Source organism: Manihot esculenta, chromosome 3, assembly GCF_001659605.2.
Source record: "Manihot esculenta cultivar AM560-2 chromosome 3, M.esculenta_v8, whole genome shotgun sequence".
In the NCBI taxonomy this organism is placed as follows: domain Eukaryota; kingdom Viridiplantae; phylum Streptophyta; class Magnoliopsida; order Malpighiales; family Euphorbiaceae; genus Manihot; species Manihot esculenta.
In genome coordinates this window covers 14,880,818-14,898,033 of record NC_035163.2, presented here as the reverse complement: position 1 = coordinate 14,898,033, position 17,216 = coordinate 14,880,818, and the positions used below count along the sequence as shown (strand labels likewise).

The window sequence follows — 17,216 nt, the reverse complement described above, 5'->3', positions numbered from 1 at the left end:
CAGACACCACAGAAGCCCCATTTCAATGTTGCTTTGCATGTAGTCTAATATTTTAGAAGGAACTCTCAAAAAGGTCTTTTCTTTCTGACATTCATAATTTTTTAAGTTTTTGCCTTTTGCGACTCTGATTGGGTCGCATGTCCCACCTCTAAAAAATCCTTGATCGGATTCTGCATCTTCCTCGAATTTTCCTTAATCTCCTAGGAAACCGAAAAATAAATGACAGTTAGTAGATCCTCTGTAGAGGCTGAGTATAAAAATATAGTTTCTACTGTATGCGAGTTGCAATGGATAGTTTACCTGCTTAAAGAACAAGCTAGTGCTCCCTATTCCGCTCCACTGTGACAATAAAGCAGCCTTGCATATCATAGCTAACTCCATCTTTCATGAAAGGACGAAGTATCTAGAGATTGACTATCACATCGTTCGCAATCAAACCACAAAAGGTTTCGTTACCACAAAGCATGTTCCTTCTCAACACCAAATTACTGACTTATTTACCAAACTTCTCGGAGCGTCTATCTTCCATCATATACTGTCCAAGATGAGACTTCACTCTTCTGAAGCGTCATTATCTTGTGGAGCGGATGTAAAGCGATTTGGTGTGAAGTAATTTGTAAACTCTAAATTTTTTCTCAATACTTTTTCTTAATTCGAAATAAAGCATAATTTTTCAGCAGTCGAGCAATTAAGCAAAATGTTGTGTTTAAATTAAGCAAAATACAACGTTTTGCTCAATTGGTTAAACAATGTGTTTCTACATGAAGAATGTAGAATGAAAGCTATACACATTTTTTTTCCCTTTTTACTTTAGCTAATTGTGTCAGCTATCTTTCTTATTACTATTGGAGAATAATCTTCTCTTTTGTATAAATATGTGTACGGAGCAATCAATAAAATAATAATTTTTCTTCTCTATTAATTACTTTTACAGATATTTTAAAATAATAGTTAATAAGGTTGAACAAAAAAAATCTCTAAAATATTAAGTTACATTATTATCAATTTTAAACTTGTCCTTAGGACAAATGTTACCACTTCACCATCAAAGAGCCATCTCATTTTCTCTCTGGTATGTATGGCTATATAACCTTTTGTATGAATTTTTTAAAGTGCTCAAGTGTTGATTCGATTGTTTTCTCTAAAGATTTCTCTGGTTCAAAGTTTGTTGTGGTTTATTATTATATATGAATACAAAATTAAAATTTTACTACTCATTGAGAATTGCTATGTATTATTTAATCACTTTTTCCTGTTTGTGTTTGGTGATTATATATATTTATTTATGTTTAGTTTGTTCTGAATTTTGATGAGTTTATGCTCCTAAAGTTAATTTGTACTATTATATCTTGAATTTTCACTCTTAACCTTCGCATTGCCTCTTTGGATTTTGCATCCTTTGTTCAACGAGGATATTTATGCCTTCACCAAGAAAATTCACCTCAACATTCAAATCTACCCCTCCCTTTTTGTTATTATGCCTACTAATTCTAATAGTTTGTGATTTGGTGTTTACTATTAGCTGTTATTGTTATTAATTCGTATTGCATGTTATTTTCAATTTATTTTTGTTTTTGATTTTATTGTTTAAAAAAAATAAAGAATATTGATATAAAAAAAAAGTCAAATTTTTCAATACCATAAAGTAAAATACTTGAAAACAAAATTAACAAATAAACTGAATAATAATTTCTCTATACCATAAAAGGATTTTCGTATTGTTTTGTTCAGTCTTTCTTCTTTACCCCCACCCCAAAAAATAAAAAAATAAAAAAAAATAAAAACAAAAGAGAATTCAAAACCAGACGTAAATGCGCTCATATTTTGAAAAATAGTTTTAACTACAAAGAGACCACATTGTGAAACCGTGATATTAACTACAAGCAGTTCAGACAGGTAATTTATCCGACTTAAATTTCCAGGTTCCACTGTCTAAATTACAAAGCATATAGGTATATTAGGGAAGGGAAGCGGGTGAAGTGGCGTCCCTTGTACAACTCACCGCTCATACAACACCCCTACGTCATTGCATTATCTCGAGTATAATAAAAACTACCGAGGAAGAATTACACAGAGAATTAGAATTTACAGGAAGAGTTAAGAATTGGAATTAGGAGTCAGGTTGCTCAGATTTCAGAGGTACACCAGATGAGAATGCACAGCTCCCATTTTGAAGGTGGAGGCTGTTGGCAACCATAGAATCACTAACTAAACCCACATCTACATCATCAAATTTCAGGGTGCCTCTGATTTTCCTGTTACTGAAATTTTAAAAAAAGAAATGACATCATTCATTAGATAAAAGAAATTAATTAGCTTTTTTGCCAAGGAAAAGTACCTATTCAAGCGATTGTTGATAGAGGTCAGGTCTTTTGAAGGGCTCTGATATGCATGAGTGCTCTCTCCCACACAAGCATAATAACTTTTTGAGCTGTGGGAGATTAGGGCATCCATCTAAAAGCATCATCAAGTTATACAAGACATTAATAGAAGGGCCAAGGGCATGCTCTACCTAAAACCAAGTAGTTTGATTTTGCAGTCAATAACTGTTGTCAAGTTTTTGCCGCATTATGACCATTAGGATGCACAAGCACACAGCCACACCAAGTCACTGAAATGTCCTTGAATTGTTTTTGCTAGGACACCAATAACAACCGACCAACCAAAAAAGGACTTCAGTTATGTTATTCGCCTCCTCTTCTTATTATTTGACAGTCAAATATATAACACAAGTGGTGGAATTTATTTCTATTTATTGTTTAAAAGAAACGTGATATATAAATGAGAAGCTTTCCACTGTTAAGTTAATTAGATCTTAAATTTTAAAAATATAAGATATGACAAACCCTTTATAAATAATTGAATAAATTGGGTGAAAACTGGGTTGGTTCATGTTGATTCACTATTGATTCTTTCAATTTAGACAAAATTTAGGTAAATTTGCAATATACCCTATATATTTGAATTGGTAGGATGTAGAATCGAATCAGGAATCATAAGATTCAAGTACATTTAAGATATTCGCTCTATAGATTTGAATTGATTTACTGAAAAATTTTATTTGAATCGTAATATTCTACAACAGTACTATTTCCCAAAAAATAGGAAACAATAGTTCTTCTATAACAAAATTATATTATAACATTTTTATAATTAAAACTAAATAAAAATAAATAAACAAGGTAAAAAAAATTGAAACTGAAACAATAAAGTTTTTAAATATTTTTTTAAATGATTTATTTTTTAATTAGGAAAGTTATAATTTTTTTTATTTTTTGAATTAGAAAATGATTTTCTATTTTTGCAAGTGGATGCAATTTCTATATTTTTTTTCTTATTTTCTGTATTTCAAACCAAATTTTTAGTTTTTAAACATTTAACTATGATTTGGAAAACAGTTTTAAGATGTTTTCCACAGTTTTCCTTTATAATAAAAATTTGTTTTCTAGTTCTTTTCCAAATGGAAAACATTACTCTTTCATAACAAAAATATTATAATATTTTCCTTAAAAAATTAAATAATTTATTTAATTATGAAAGTTATGAGTATTTTTTACTATTATAATTTGAAAACGGTTTTTTATTATTATTATTATTATTTTTGAAAGCAACGGATTTTTATTATTAAAAGGTGAATATGTTTTACATATTTTTCCTTATTTTCCATAAAGAATGAAATCTACAGTTTTCTTAGAAAATAAAAAATGATAAACACAAAGCTGTTTTTTGTAAGTAAACACACCTTTAGAGTTCCAAAATTTATTTTCCATTAGTAACACTGTCAGCTTTTTATTGGAGTAGAGTATTAATATGCCCAATCTGACTTTTTTTTTCCGAATAAATAGTTACTTTATGTTTAAGTCCAAATAAATCCAGACCCAATAAAATTTTTTAATAATAAAAATAATTCTATAATTTTTTAAATATTAAAAATTATTTAATGTATTTATTCTAGAACTTTTTTTTAATTTTTATTCTAATTTTTGTTTTAGTTAAAAATAGTAAATCATTTTTAATATTTAAAATTATAAAAAAAAACAATGTCATTGGATTAGCACTTATTTGGACCTAAAGGTAAAAGTTGGAGGCTTTATTTGGCTAAAAATGTCAATTTGGCTTATTTGGACTTTGATGAAAAGTTTAAAGGTTTATTTGAATCTCTTCTCTGAAAAATTATATAGTGAAGCGGGTGTATCATGTAGGATTGCCTGCATGTTACAATAAATTTCTCCTTGAACTTTTTTTTGTAATTTTTATTCTAATTTTTGCTTTAGTTAAAAATAGTAAATTATTTTTAATATTTAAAATTATAAAAAATAATAATATGTTATTAGGTCCGCACTTATTTGGACCTAAAGGTAAAAGTTGGAGGCTTTATTTGGCCAAAAATGTCAAAATTGGCTTATTTGGACTTTGATGAAAAGTTTAGAGGCTTGTATGAACCTCTCCCCCGAGAAATTATAAAATGAAGCAGTTGTACCACGTAAAATTGCCTACATGTTACAAGCCAATAAAAGATGGATAACTAACTAGCAAGTTTTTTTTCCAGTAACTATTATACAATTGTCTATCTCTTATTGGCTTGTTATACCATGTAGGATTGTTGGTAGGATCGCTTCACTGTATAGTTTTTCCTCTTTCCCATTTGAAAAGGTTACAAGCTGATTTCACAATGAAGGAAAACTATTATTTAAGAAGGTTCCAGCATAGAAGAACACAATGTCTCATTAAATGATACAAGACAAGATAAACCATACTGAAAACATTTTTGTTTCAGTGTTCATATAAATTAAAAGCAAGGTGAAAATGCTTTACATATTCAAAACAAGTCTCGAACTGACAGGAAATAACCCATACTTCCTACACACTCCTTTTATGGTTATAGTCAGCATGCCAAATAAGGTTGACTAGATTTTTTTTTTTTTTTTTAAAAAAAAGGAGAGAATCAAATGCAAAATATCTCTAAATGAAAAAGGTTGATGGGAAAAAAGTACCTTGGATGTCCGCAATGGAGAGACATACACATTATGTGCTGCAGAAACTTTCTTTGGAGACATATCAGGAAGACTTGGGAAAGGAGATACTTTAGGTGATGCAGGACATTGACCTGATAAGCCAAACACAAGCATGTTTAAAAATGACTCGGAGGCAATGGCATAGACACCAAATATATAACTATATGGCATTACTAACAAAGTAATAATGATTTAAAAAAATAAAAAAGAAAGAAAAAGAAGAAGAAGAAAGTACCGTCTTTATTATTATTGACTTCAGGAACCTGGCTAGCTTTTGCAACTGTTCCAACAGAACCAAACTCCACCAGCAAAGGCTTCGCAGCAGGAATGAATATTTCATTGTAAAATGTAATAATGTCAACATGATCTTGGCCTCTCCTCTGTTTTGATACCATCTAAAGGTCAGAAATCCACAAAATGCAACAGCAAAGAGAGTAGAGATTAGGCATCATACTCCATCAGGGCAAGCTGAAGACCAATCAACAAACACACTACAGAAAACTTGTGGTTTGCATTGTGGTTGCTTCCTATAGTTGTAAATGATCTCCCTGAAGGTTAGGTTAACTTTGGAAATCTGGAGAACAAAACATGAGCATGAGAAGTAAATGCGAAAGATGACATCAAATCATTCAATAACAGCCAATAAACTCTCAGAAGTTACTAACAGCAAACCTTCGCAACTCCATAGAAACAGCAAAGAATGATCTGGTCAATGTGGCGGTTAAAGAACAAAAATGTCCGCTGACTAAGGATTTGTTGAAAAAGATGATACACATTCTCTCTTACATGCTGCTGAGACTGTTGTAACCTTTCAACCACACCATTGATTCTGACAGCAGCTAACTTATTAATCTAGGCAGGACAAAAAGTAAGGACAAGTAAATTATGGAACATAATTAAAATAAAATAAAGAAATATAGTTTTATGTTGACCAAATTCAAAAGTGACCAGAGGGAAATCCTGTCAAAGGAACTTGATTCAAATAAGGAAGTTATTTTCTGTATAAACTCTTCAACAACAATTAAATTAAAAATGATAGAAAATCCACAAAACTTTCACCAGCATGCTCAACAACAGGTGAGACAAATGGTTTAGACAGACAAATATAGCTTTCCAGAATATTTATCTTCAGAAGCAAATATACAAGTATCCAACTCAATGTTCTATAAATGCATGAAAGAGGATCCGATACCATAGGAACTTGAGCTGCTTTACAAATACATTCTATTTCAAGTCAATTAAAGCTAAGCTTAAGGTTCTTAAAATTGGCTATAAACAAACTTGGTCCCATCATTTTAAGCTTGAATATACTCGATCCAACTTCTAGTTTTTAATTTTTGGCAGACTCTTGAACCAATGATACATCAGGTAGTACCTCACCCTTTAATTATTGATCCATGCATGCTTCAAGATGAAGCCAAGTTGAATACGCATCACCCAACCAAGCACGTACCCATAACTCTGTTTCCAAAACCAACCACCACCACCAATGCAGAGTATATAGAGAGTGAATTACTATTTAGTCCCTATACTATAGGGTAACTGATGACTTCGTCCTCATATTTACAGAAATGTGTTTGTTAGTCCCTCCATCACTTTTGATTCTATTCACGGTTCACCACTTGGTCCTTCCATCCATATTTGTTAGTCACTGGGTTTTTGGACTGATCAAGGGACAAACCCTTTTGTTCCCAAAATACCCCAATTTCTCTCCTCTCTCTTCCTCCCCTTTTCTCCCTCTCCCCATCCCCAGCTCAGAAGACAAAAGCCTGTCTAGATTTGAGGTATTCAACTGTTTCAAATTTGCAGAGGAAAAGTTGTGATGTGACTAGACACGCAGGGTAACTCATTCATGAGGCGTAATTGCAGCAATTCAAAATATTAGAACCTATTAAACTCCTCAGATGGAATTTTTCTTGCATTAAGAGAAGTTCTCATGTGGATGAGAGAACAAAACAAAATGCCCAACAAGTTTTCAGTCCTTGATATTTGATTGGAATTTCCCATCTCACCATCATCAAAACAAGGAAAATGGCAAGGGACCATCCCTGAAACTCTGGTTTTCATCTGTGTTGTAGATTTACAATGATATATATCACAAGGACCAAACAGTAATTGTCCATATATATGAAAAGGGCGGTCATTTTTCCTTTATAGCCAGACAGCAAGGAGACCTATGCATCCAGTACTCAAAGCATATGAACAATTATCTTAGGTTGTCAAGTTGGCAATAAAATGACCATTGACATTAAAATATCATGCCCACTACCTTGCTAAAGAATATATTAATCCCAGTTTCTGCACATGTTTCCCCTCCTCCCCCAGGGTTGGGACGTGTTGGACTGAAACAAAAATCCACATACAGAACTCACAGTTAGATAACATCAAAGTGCTTTAATATTGACCCTAAAGGTCAGAGATGCCACTTCATGTCGTCCTAAGAATAGCAATTTACCTGGCAAAGGCAGACTGCAAAGGAGGTGGTGGTAGCTTTGATTTAAGGTTAGTAATGGCAAGTAGGCGATCCTTCACTGGTGATGTAAATGAGTTCCGCTCTACTAACACACTGCGGATATCTGTGCATGGTCTCTTTGGAGACCTGATATCCCCATTCTGACCTGGAAATGATACATGACAACCAATGAAATGAAGCATCAGTACATACAAATCTGAGTGAATACAAGTTACATATGTTGCTACTTCAGATCATATATATATATTTCTTAAAAAGAACTACCTGGAGATGACTCAGGCTTTTGTGAAGAAGGAATTGGTGGCAAACCTCCAGAAGAAAAGTTAACATGCATGGCAATTGCATCCAACGATGACATTGGTTCTGCTAATAGCCCAAGACGACTTATCTCCACAGAAAGGGAGGGTCTTGCTACAGTCAAGGAATTATACATTGAGGAGCCCTTCTCCCACACCATGCTCTCCAAAAGTCGTTCTTCCAATGAATTCAAATGCCTCCTCAACTCCCTTGGGAGAGACTCCTCATGTCTGACAAAGCTCTCTATCACTTTGCTAAGATCAAAAGCTGTAATGCCAGTTCTCTCCAAAACTGCAGGAAAGAGCATTGTGACAGTGTTATGTGTAGCCAGAACAAGTTCCGCAGAACATGCGAGCATACATCTGTGGAACCTCTCATTAGTTAACAAAGAGGTCAAATTAGTTGCATGAAATATTTGAGCTTCTGCTGTGCACATTGCTTCAAGAACCCTGTAATACAGCTTTAATGCTTCCATTCTTCGTTGTTCTGCCCATATGTTGTCCATCAGGTTTGTACTTTGCAGACTGCCGGTTACACAACAGTCTCCCAAGGCACTACTTGGAAATATAGCCTCCAATATTATCTGCGCTCTACGTATGACATCATTTGCGACATCCCTATCACATAATGCAAGGAAGCGTTCAAGCTGTACCGAGGGTTTTGATGGAAGTGGAGAAATAACAGTCCAAAGCCACTTTGCAGTTGTCATTGCTGTGCTTACAGGTGTAGCAGCCATCTTAGAATTTGTGCTGCCTAAAATGCCATTTGTACGAGATGGAGGGGATCGAAGGGGACAAAGCAGACTTGTAATTGTCTTTATTGGTGAGGAAATCTGATCAAATTTTCTCTGTAAAGAGCAAGTAATTAGAAATTAACCATGTTTTAAATGAAATAAAATAAATCATAAACATTTAAACAATAATTCTTTATAGAATGAATGTATAATTTGGCCCCTGACTTTTACACAAAAAAGTCAATTTGCATCCTAACATTTTCGTTGCTAGTATTTAATATCCAATCTTTATGAAAGTAACTCTGACATTTTAGGTGTTAAATAATTACATTTTATAAAGTTTGAGAGTTCTATAATCACATTTTATAAAGTTTGAGGGGTAAATAGTTACACTTTTATAAAGGCCAGGTGTCAAATGTTAACAACGAAAAGGTTAAGGTGTTGTGTAAAAGTCAGGGTTGATGTCTTTAGCCTTCTTACTGTCTTGACTTGTAGTATGTGAAATTGGCATAAACTTACTTTAGTGCCCGTTACATTTATGGCACCTCCAGATGGGCTTCCTGAACCAAGTAAGCTGTCTTCCTCATTGATAAACACCCTCTCATCCAGTTCACCATTAGAATGAATTGCATCCTCATAATCCTTCTCTAAAATAGCCAAATTGGATTGCACTGATGATTCTTCTATTAAATCTTCATAATAGATCAAACCATCTGCATCAAAGAGAATGAGAATTTCAGAAGCATAAAAGGAAAATATTTTTCCAATATTAAAATATTCACAGCCGTAAATATGGATTTCAAACACACCTGGATTAATATTATCCAGGTTTTCATTTTTACACTCAGATGCCAAACAGGGTCTTTTCTTCAAAATATCTGCTATTATATCATTGGTCTTCTCCATTGTTTTTCTCAGCTCATCCTCAGAGGTGTCATATTTGTTGCAAAGTGATGCCAGTAAGTCAACACCCTTGTCACCCTTCTTGACTGTACTATACACAAAAAACTTCTAATTACAAAATTTTGAAAATAGTAATTCTCTGAGAAAGTGAGAAATTTTCAAACAAAAATGCTAAACAGGCAAGATTATTACCAAACCATTGAGAGTCATTTAAGTTGAAATTTCTGAAGCGAACTGGAATGTGAATTATCAAAATAGCCTGACAAGTTCCATTAAATGGTAAAGAATGTCATTATCTGCCATGATACTATCTTGCAAAGACCTAAGGCACAAAAAAGAAGAAATAAAAAAGAAAAGATATTACTTGTATCTTTTGGTAGGACTGCTAATTCTTAGGAATTAAATTTATGAAACCTATAGGTAAATAATAGAAAAGGCAATAACATGCAATTTTTTTTTACCAGAACATAGTAGTATTAATAATTAATAAAATTGGGGGACTAACCAGCACAGAAACTAAACCATTTGTGCAGGTCACCAAATCTTTAAAACGGCTGAATGCATGTACACGGAGTGCCAAAAACAGCAACCACCCAAAACGATAATATTCTGACATGGCTCCTGTGTCGCTTGTAACTGCTGACTGCTTATCATCATTTGCATCACTTGTCAAGAAAAGTTCCCTATATACACTTTTGTAGTGCCTAGAACCATTTAATAACAAGATACAGTGTTATTTACTTGAGAATTTTTCTTTCAATAAAGCTCATGAAAGCAAATTTGCACTCAAAATTCACTTGCATGGTGAGAGATCATATAGTCACTGCACCAGAAGATGCACTTGTATAACAAAATACAGAAAGTTCCCTTACATATAGATGATAAAATTACCATGTCATTAACTTCATATGAGACATTGCTTATAGTATATTTCTGGAGCAAATCAGCACATATATCTACATAGTCACCTGATTGGATAATTTGCCTGATAGTGATTTTAAAAAAGATCTACTTTCAACAGTAAAATATGAAGTTTTTTGCAAGCAAAAACAAATAGTACAGTCCCACAGAATGCCTGCATGTTGTATCCACAAGCACCAAAAGACAAATTCCATAAACATACTGTACCTGTTTAATCATTAATATTTTTCTGTCTGTTTGTAATTATCAGTGCAAATCAAAAATAATAGATGGCGGTGATTTCGTAAAATCAATCCTACTATCTAATTGTCAGAATTCTCCTTCTAGTTCTTTGGAAATTAATTTAGTAAGCCAGAGAGTTTGCACCTCCACGCAATAAAAGAAATGGGTATTGCCAAAAGTAAATCTTGTACTTTTCAAATTTTTACAATTCTATCCTATAATATGAAAATTGCCAATTAAACCATATACTTTTAAACTTTTACTAATTGTAGCCTATCAATTAAAAAACCATTGATCAACTAATGGAGGCACTACGGCAATGGCATGTCCATGCCACATCATTGCATCATACTACAAAATAACTGCCAAAAAAAATACTGTATTACATGGCGCTGATGTGGCATTGACACAGCATCTTCATTAGTTGATTAACAGATTTTTAATGATAGGGTACAACTGGTAAAAATTTATAAGTACATAGTTTAATTGGCAATAGAATTGCAAAAATTTGAGAAGTAGAGGGTTTGTTTTAGCAATTACTCCAAAAAGAAATCATACAAATAGACACATCGATTGGAAAGCCATCTGACTTTGTTGGATTTAACCATTAATTTGAAATGTCTCCAATGTAAAAAGCAAGTAAAGAAGATAAAATTGTTTGAGTACAGGTGGCTGGTTATGAACACTCAAGAAAGAACAATAAAAAAAGAGGGAAAGAGCAAATGATTTATTAAAGTGTAGACTTTGCATTAGACATAGCAACACAAAACATTCCCCAAACAAACTACTAAAAGCCTGTTCAAGTATTCTAGCACATATATTAATAGAACTGCAGCAAAAGTAACTTCAAGAAATTGTACAAAAGCAAGCCACCCATATTGTCAGCCTTCTAGAATACTTAGCAACCATTGATGGGCTACTTAAATAAACTCAAAACAAACTGGAAAAGGAAGTTCTAGAATACTAAACAAGCTAAGCAGATGCATAAATATTATGAAGTAGCAAACAGTAAAGTAGTGGATGCCTGTAAAAACACCTAGAGCAGCAGAGACAAGTACGACAAGATTTTTACCTGCTTAAAATGTTTAGATGCTCAAAATTGGCTTGCTGCTCCTTTGCCTAATAGAAGAAAGTGGAACATATAACCATAAAAAAAATTCTCAAACAAATATACAGAATTATGCATCTAAAAAAATGTTAATAGAAAAAAGTTACAATTCAACCACAAGTCTGACATATAAATACCTCAATTCTGCTCTCCCAATCTGCACCATACATATTACTCAAGACTGGACCAGCCTTGACAGTGTCTTGCTAGTAGCTCTTTAAAGAATTCAACAACGTAACAAGATATTATATTGCGAACTAGACTAAAGCTAGGAGCATGAACAGTCAAGCTCCTGAAATGAACAATGAAGCAGCTCTGTGTACCAAACGCAGAGCACCACCAGGAAGCCGCTGCAGGATGTTTTGCCTTCACAGTAGGACTGGCAAGCTGGCACTAGGACTTTGGCACCGAGACACGATGTGCTACGATTAAGCTGTTGGAGCAAGGAGGTGAAAGAAGCAGCTCAATTGAGGGGCGACCAGAGGAGTATTCAAAGTCCTTTTAAAAAAGTAGAAAGGAAAGAGATTTTGGAAGAGTGTCAAAACTGAGTGAAAAACGAAAAAAGATCCAAGAAATCAAAGTATGTGGAAACAGAAGACAGGTGAGGTTTAAATATCATGTTGAATCCCACATTGGGTAATGTAAAGGCTTAGGCATTCCTCTCTCAAGGCACTCCTCCTCTTGAGCTCCTTGAGGGAGCTTAGCTCAAGGGCTGAGTTAAGCCTGACCCACATATAATATGTGGATCCTTACATATTTTTTGGTGAGTTAGGCCGTGGAAAAGAAAAACTCAGTTAATTTGATTATATTTCCCTTTTTTTCTACTATTGGAAGAATAATAACTTAAAAGAGTGACAATCACATAGAAATCGCACTACCTTATAGACTTGATCTAACTAAAACACTAGTCAACGCAACAGTAAAAAACTTTATTTTCCAAGCTTCTAATCCAGCATGAGGAACTTCGTGAAAATGCACCACCTTGCAGAGCCAATCTAAGCATAGCCCTTGTCACACAAGGTGACAAATTTTGAACCCAAACCTACTCATTCCTGTGCATCTTACTCAGAGATCAAAAGTTCAATCTCCAGAAATGCGGCATTGCCTTTATCCATCTCCCCAAAACTATCAAATGCACCAAATTTACGAGCTAAACAAGAGAATTGCTTTTTTCCTGTATTTCCCGGATGATAAAGCAAGTGCAAAATTCATAAGTGCATTACAGTATAATTGAAATAGCAGGACAAAAAGATATACAGTACGGTGGTCGCAGCGGTAACAGGCAGTGGTTTTCCGGTTGAATGTGTTGCACACTTTGAGACCTCTAATAACCTACTAATGTTAGAGCATTCGCAAAACCTAAGCATCAATTTTAGACTCACCGTGAGCAAGAGTACGGAGAAAGCTCAGCAGTGTGTACAACCGTAGGAGCGTGAATGTAGAAGAAATGAGAGAATTTTGATTTGAATTCCGGTGGAGAGGATCAGAAGAGGCGGGATCCCGCCGTATTAGTAGCGGATGGGGGAAGCTAGTGTTGAAGGAGAGCGACAACAGTCGAAGGAGGTAGCAGAGATGACACGTGTGCAGTAGTTGTTTAGGTTAGGGTTTTGTTTGGTTTGATGGAAAAATAAAGTTTTTCATAAGGCTCCAGTTATTTTGAAAAATAATTTTTCATATTTTATAGCGCGTGAAATTAAAAATATTTTTTTAATTAAAATTACTTTTTATATTTTGAAAATCCTATTAAAAATTTTTTATATAAATTTATTAATATATTTTATTTTTAAATTAAAATAAATAACAAAAAATAAACTATTTTTCAAAAACAAACAAAACTTAAAACGAAATTATAAGATAATTTTTTTTGTCAAAGATTTATAAGATAGATTGAAAGGTAGAAATTAAATCTACATTTCATCACATGGTGCACATAAAATGCGAAAAAATTTAAAATATTTGGGCAAAGAGTCAAAATTCATATATCAAGCTCAGACACGGCCTCAAACACAGTTTTAACGTAGTCATGAATCTCCTTGAAATTTTTAAATTTTTCTAGAGATATTAATATAATTTTACATTAATACCTCTAAACTTTCTTTTTTCTTTATTTTTTTTCACGTCAACTTCCAGCCTCCCATTTTCTTCCTTCTCTTAATTTTTATTTAATAAATTTCATTTTAATTCACAAATTTTATTTTATTTCGTTTTATTTAATAAATTTCATTTTAATTCACAAATTTTATTTTATTTCGTTAAATCTACTATTCATTATCCATTTTTTTCATTATTCATCTTTTTCTCTTTTTTATAGTGAGTTATTTTCTTATTTTCTTATTTTCTTATTTTCTTATTTTATCTTTTTATATTATTTTTTATTGTTAAGAATTAATTTATATTTTTTATTTATTTCATTATATTGTTAATTTATTATTATTTATTTCATTTAATCATTAACACTATTATTGTGGATGGTAGTTTAGTCTACTTAAAATTAAAAAAAAATTGTGTAAATTGTAAATATTATTTTTATGGATAATAATTTAATCTAATCAAAATTAGTAAAATAGTATAAATTCTAAATAATATTTTTATAGATAATAATTTGATCTAATTAAAATTAAAAAAAAATTTGTAAATATTAAATATTATTTTTGTAGATAATAATTTAGTGTAATAAAAATTTTAAAAATTATGTAAATATTAAAATATAATTTTTATGAACAACAGTGTATGTCTAATTAAAATTAAAAAAATTATGTAAATATTAAATATATTTTCTATGGGTAATAGTTTGTCTAACTAAAATTAGAAAAATTAAATAAATTTTAAATATTTTTAATGGGTAATAATTTAAATTTTGTCAAATATAATTTTATGGGTGAATTAATAAAATATAATTTTTAAAAAAATAAATTTTAACAATAAATATTAAATTAAATTATTAATATGTTGAAATTGTGTGTAATATTATAAGAATAGAGCAATTTTCTAAAAGAATGTTAATAAATGCATCGTTATCATCGTTGGTGAATCAACCTGTTTAATCAACTTCACTTAAACAAGTAATAAGGTATTTGCCTGATATTAGAAATCAGGTACGAAGAGCTTACCTATTAAAAGGTATGTGTCAACCACGCTATAATACCCGACTAGAGCTCGGCATCAGAATTTCTATCTTTCCGGCGGAATGTCCGATGGAATCCTGGATTCACGGGTGTCGGAGCCTTCTTGATGGGTAAAACAGAGGTTTTGAAAATGTTTTAGCATGTTTTTATGGTTTTTATGCAAGAAAAATGAGTTTTGAAAGGAAAAGTATAACATCCTCTGGGCCCACACCAGTGAATATTGTCCGCTTTGGGTTCACACCTAGCGTCCTTCCCCTCACGGGTTTGTTTCCGGGTCAAGGGATTTGATACCCTGTCTTCCCAAAACACGTCCACTGGGGTCTCTTTGGGCAAGGCTTATAAGGCCCTCTCCCCTTTAACCTCTTTCCGATGTGGGATAAGCCTTGCCCAAAGAGACCCCAATGGACGCGTTTTGGGAAGACAGGGTATCAAATCCCTTGACCCGGAAACAAACCCGTGAAGGGAAGGATACTGGGCGTAAACCCAAAGCGGACAATATTCACTGGTGTGGGCCTAGAGGATATTACAATTGGTATCAGAGCCTGGGCCTCATGAGTACGGTGTGCTGAGCGATGACGCTTAGGCCTTATGGGGGGAAGGAACCCCATGTAGGTGGATTAAAAGTATCCCACATAGGAAAGAGGTTAAAGGGGAGTGTAATACCCGGCTAGACTCCGGTATCGGAATTCCTACCGTCCGGTGGAATCTCGTATGTCGGAAGCCTCTAGTAGGGTAAAACCATGTTTTTATAAAATGTTTTAATGTGTTTTATGTTTTAAGCATGAAAGAAAATGAGTTTTTGCATGAAAATAGCTTTGGAGGAAAACTCAGGTTCGGCCGCCGAACCTCAAGTTCGGCCGCCGAACATGCATGCGTTGCGGGTGTGCTTTAGGCCCCCGAAAGCATAAGTGAGGGAAGTCCAGGTTCGGCCGCCGAACCTGGAGTTCGGCCACCGAACATGGTATGCATGCGGAGGCACATTCGGCCCCCGAACGTGGTCTGGCCAGCCACTATAAAAGGGTCCCTTAGCCGAAAACGGGCAAGCTTTTTCCCCATTTTCGGCCAAGGTGAGTCTCCGCCGCCCCTCACCCATCTTTGGCGTCTTTCCTCTAGATCTTTCAAGGTTTTCATTTGTTTTAACTTTATTTTGAAGATTTGAGCTTTTGAGCAAAGTTTTGGAGCTTGGAGGTTAAAGAACCCAATCTCTCCCAACTTCGAGTTTAGGTCGTCTCTCTCTCGATCTTCAAGAGGTAAGAGCCGATCTTAAGCTCATTGCATGTTTAAAGTAAGTTTTAAGTAGATCTATGGGGTAGAATGCATGTTTAGGTTATGGTTATGTTTATGGGTATAAATGTATGTTCTTGAGCAATGTGGATGCTTGATGTGTTGTAGATGGGGTTTGTGATGGTTTGAAGCCCCTAGGAACATGTATGCTTGTGTTTGTGTGTTGTAGAATAGGTTTGTTGCATGTTGGAAAGGTTTGGAGGCGAAATGTGCAAAGGGAGCCAAGTTTCTGCCCTTTGGCAGAAACCAGGTTCGGCAGCCGAAGGACTTTCGGCCGCCGAACATGGCTGGGGAGGCAGCCTTTCGGCTGTCGAAGCTTGCCCCCGAAAGGAGACTTTCGTCTCTGTCTGGCAGTTTCGACCGCCGAAAGTACCGCCGAACATGCATGAGTTTCGTCTCTGTCTGGGAGTTTCGGCCGCCGAAGGTGCCGCCGAACCTGCTTGACTTTCGGCTCTGAAGGGACTTTCGGCCGCCGAACCTGCCGCCGAAAGTGCCCTGTCCAGGCCTCCTTTGCATGTTTTTCTATGGTTATTTCAGGATGTTTTAAAGGGTTTTTGGGGAGTAGTTTAGAGATATGTTCTAGTATGTTTGGTCCCTCATTTGAGTCCACCTGTGTAGGTTCGGACCCGAGGAACCGAGGACCCCAGCAGTGAGTTCAGCTGCTTCGGTGTTGTCAGAGTCAGCCAGAGGTGAGTGGAACTAAACTTAACCTTTTAAATTGAGAAATTAAATGTTTTATCATGTTTCATGCATCATGATTATGCAATAGGGTGTTTGCATTAGTTTTCACGAATATGCCGCATTGCATCGATTGTTGTAGATGTGGGTGAATGTTGGATGACCCAATTAGTCCATGACAGGAAGACCAGGACCCCATTCTACGGCCTGGCACGGTTATGGGACTTGAAGACCAGGAGCCCAAAGGAGGCCCTGGGACAATGGTAAGTAATGTATGTTATGACAGGAAGACCAGGACCCCATGCTACGGCCTGGCACAGAGTTAGCTTGGACTAATTGATGACAAGTTCACCCAACCCTTATGTGAATTGTCTGTGTTATGATGCATTTCATTGGAGCATAGTATTAATATGTTTTATAGTTCTACTCACTGGGCTTTTAGCTCACCCCTCTCCCT

At 34.3% G+C, this 17,216-nt stretch overlaps 1 pseudogene; it reads right to left on the bottom strand.

The window, feature by feature from the left end:
• Positions 1–1,837: 1,837 nt before the first annotated feature.
• Positions 1,838–12,675, bottom strand: LOC110611562 (annotated as a pseudogene).
• Positions 12,676–17,216: the final 4,541 nt, after the last annotated feature.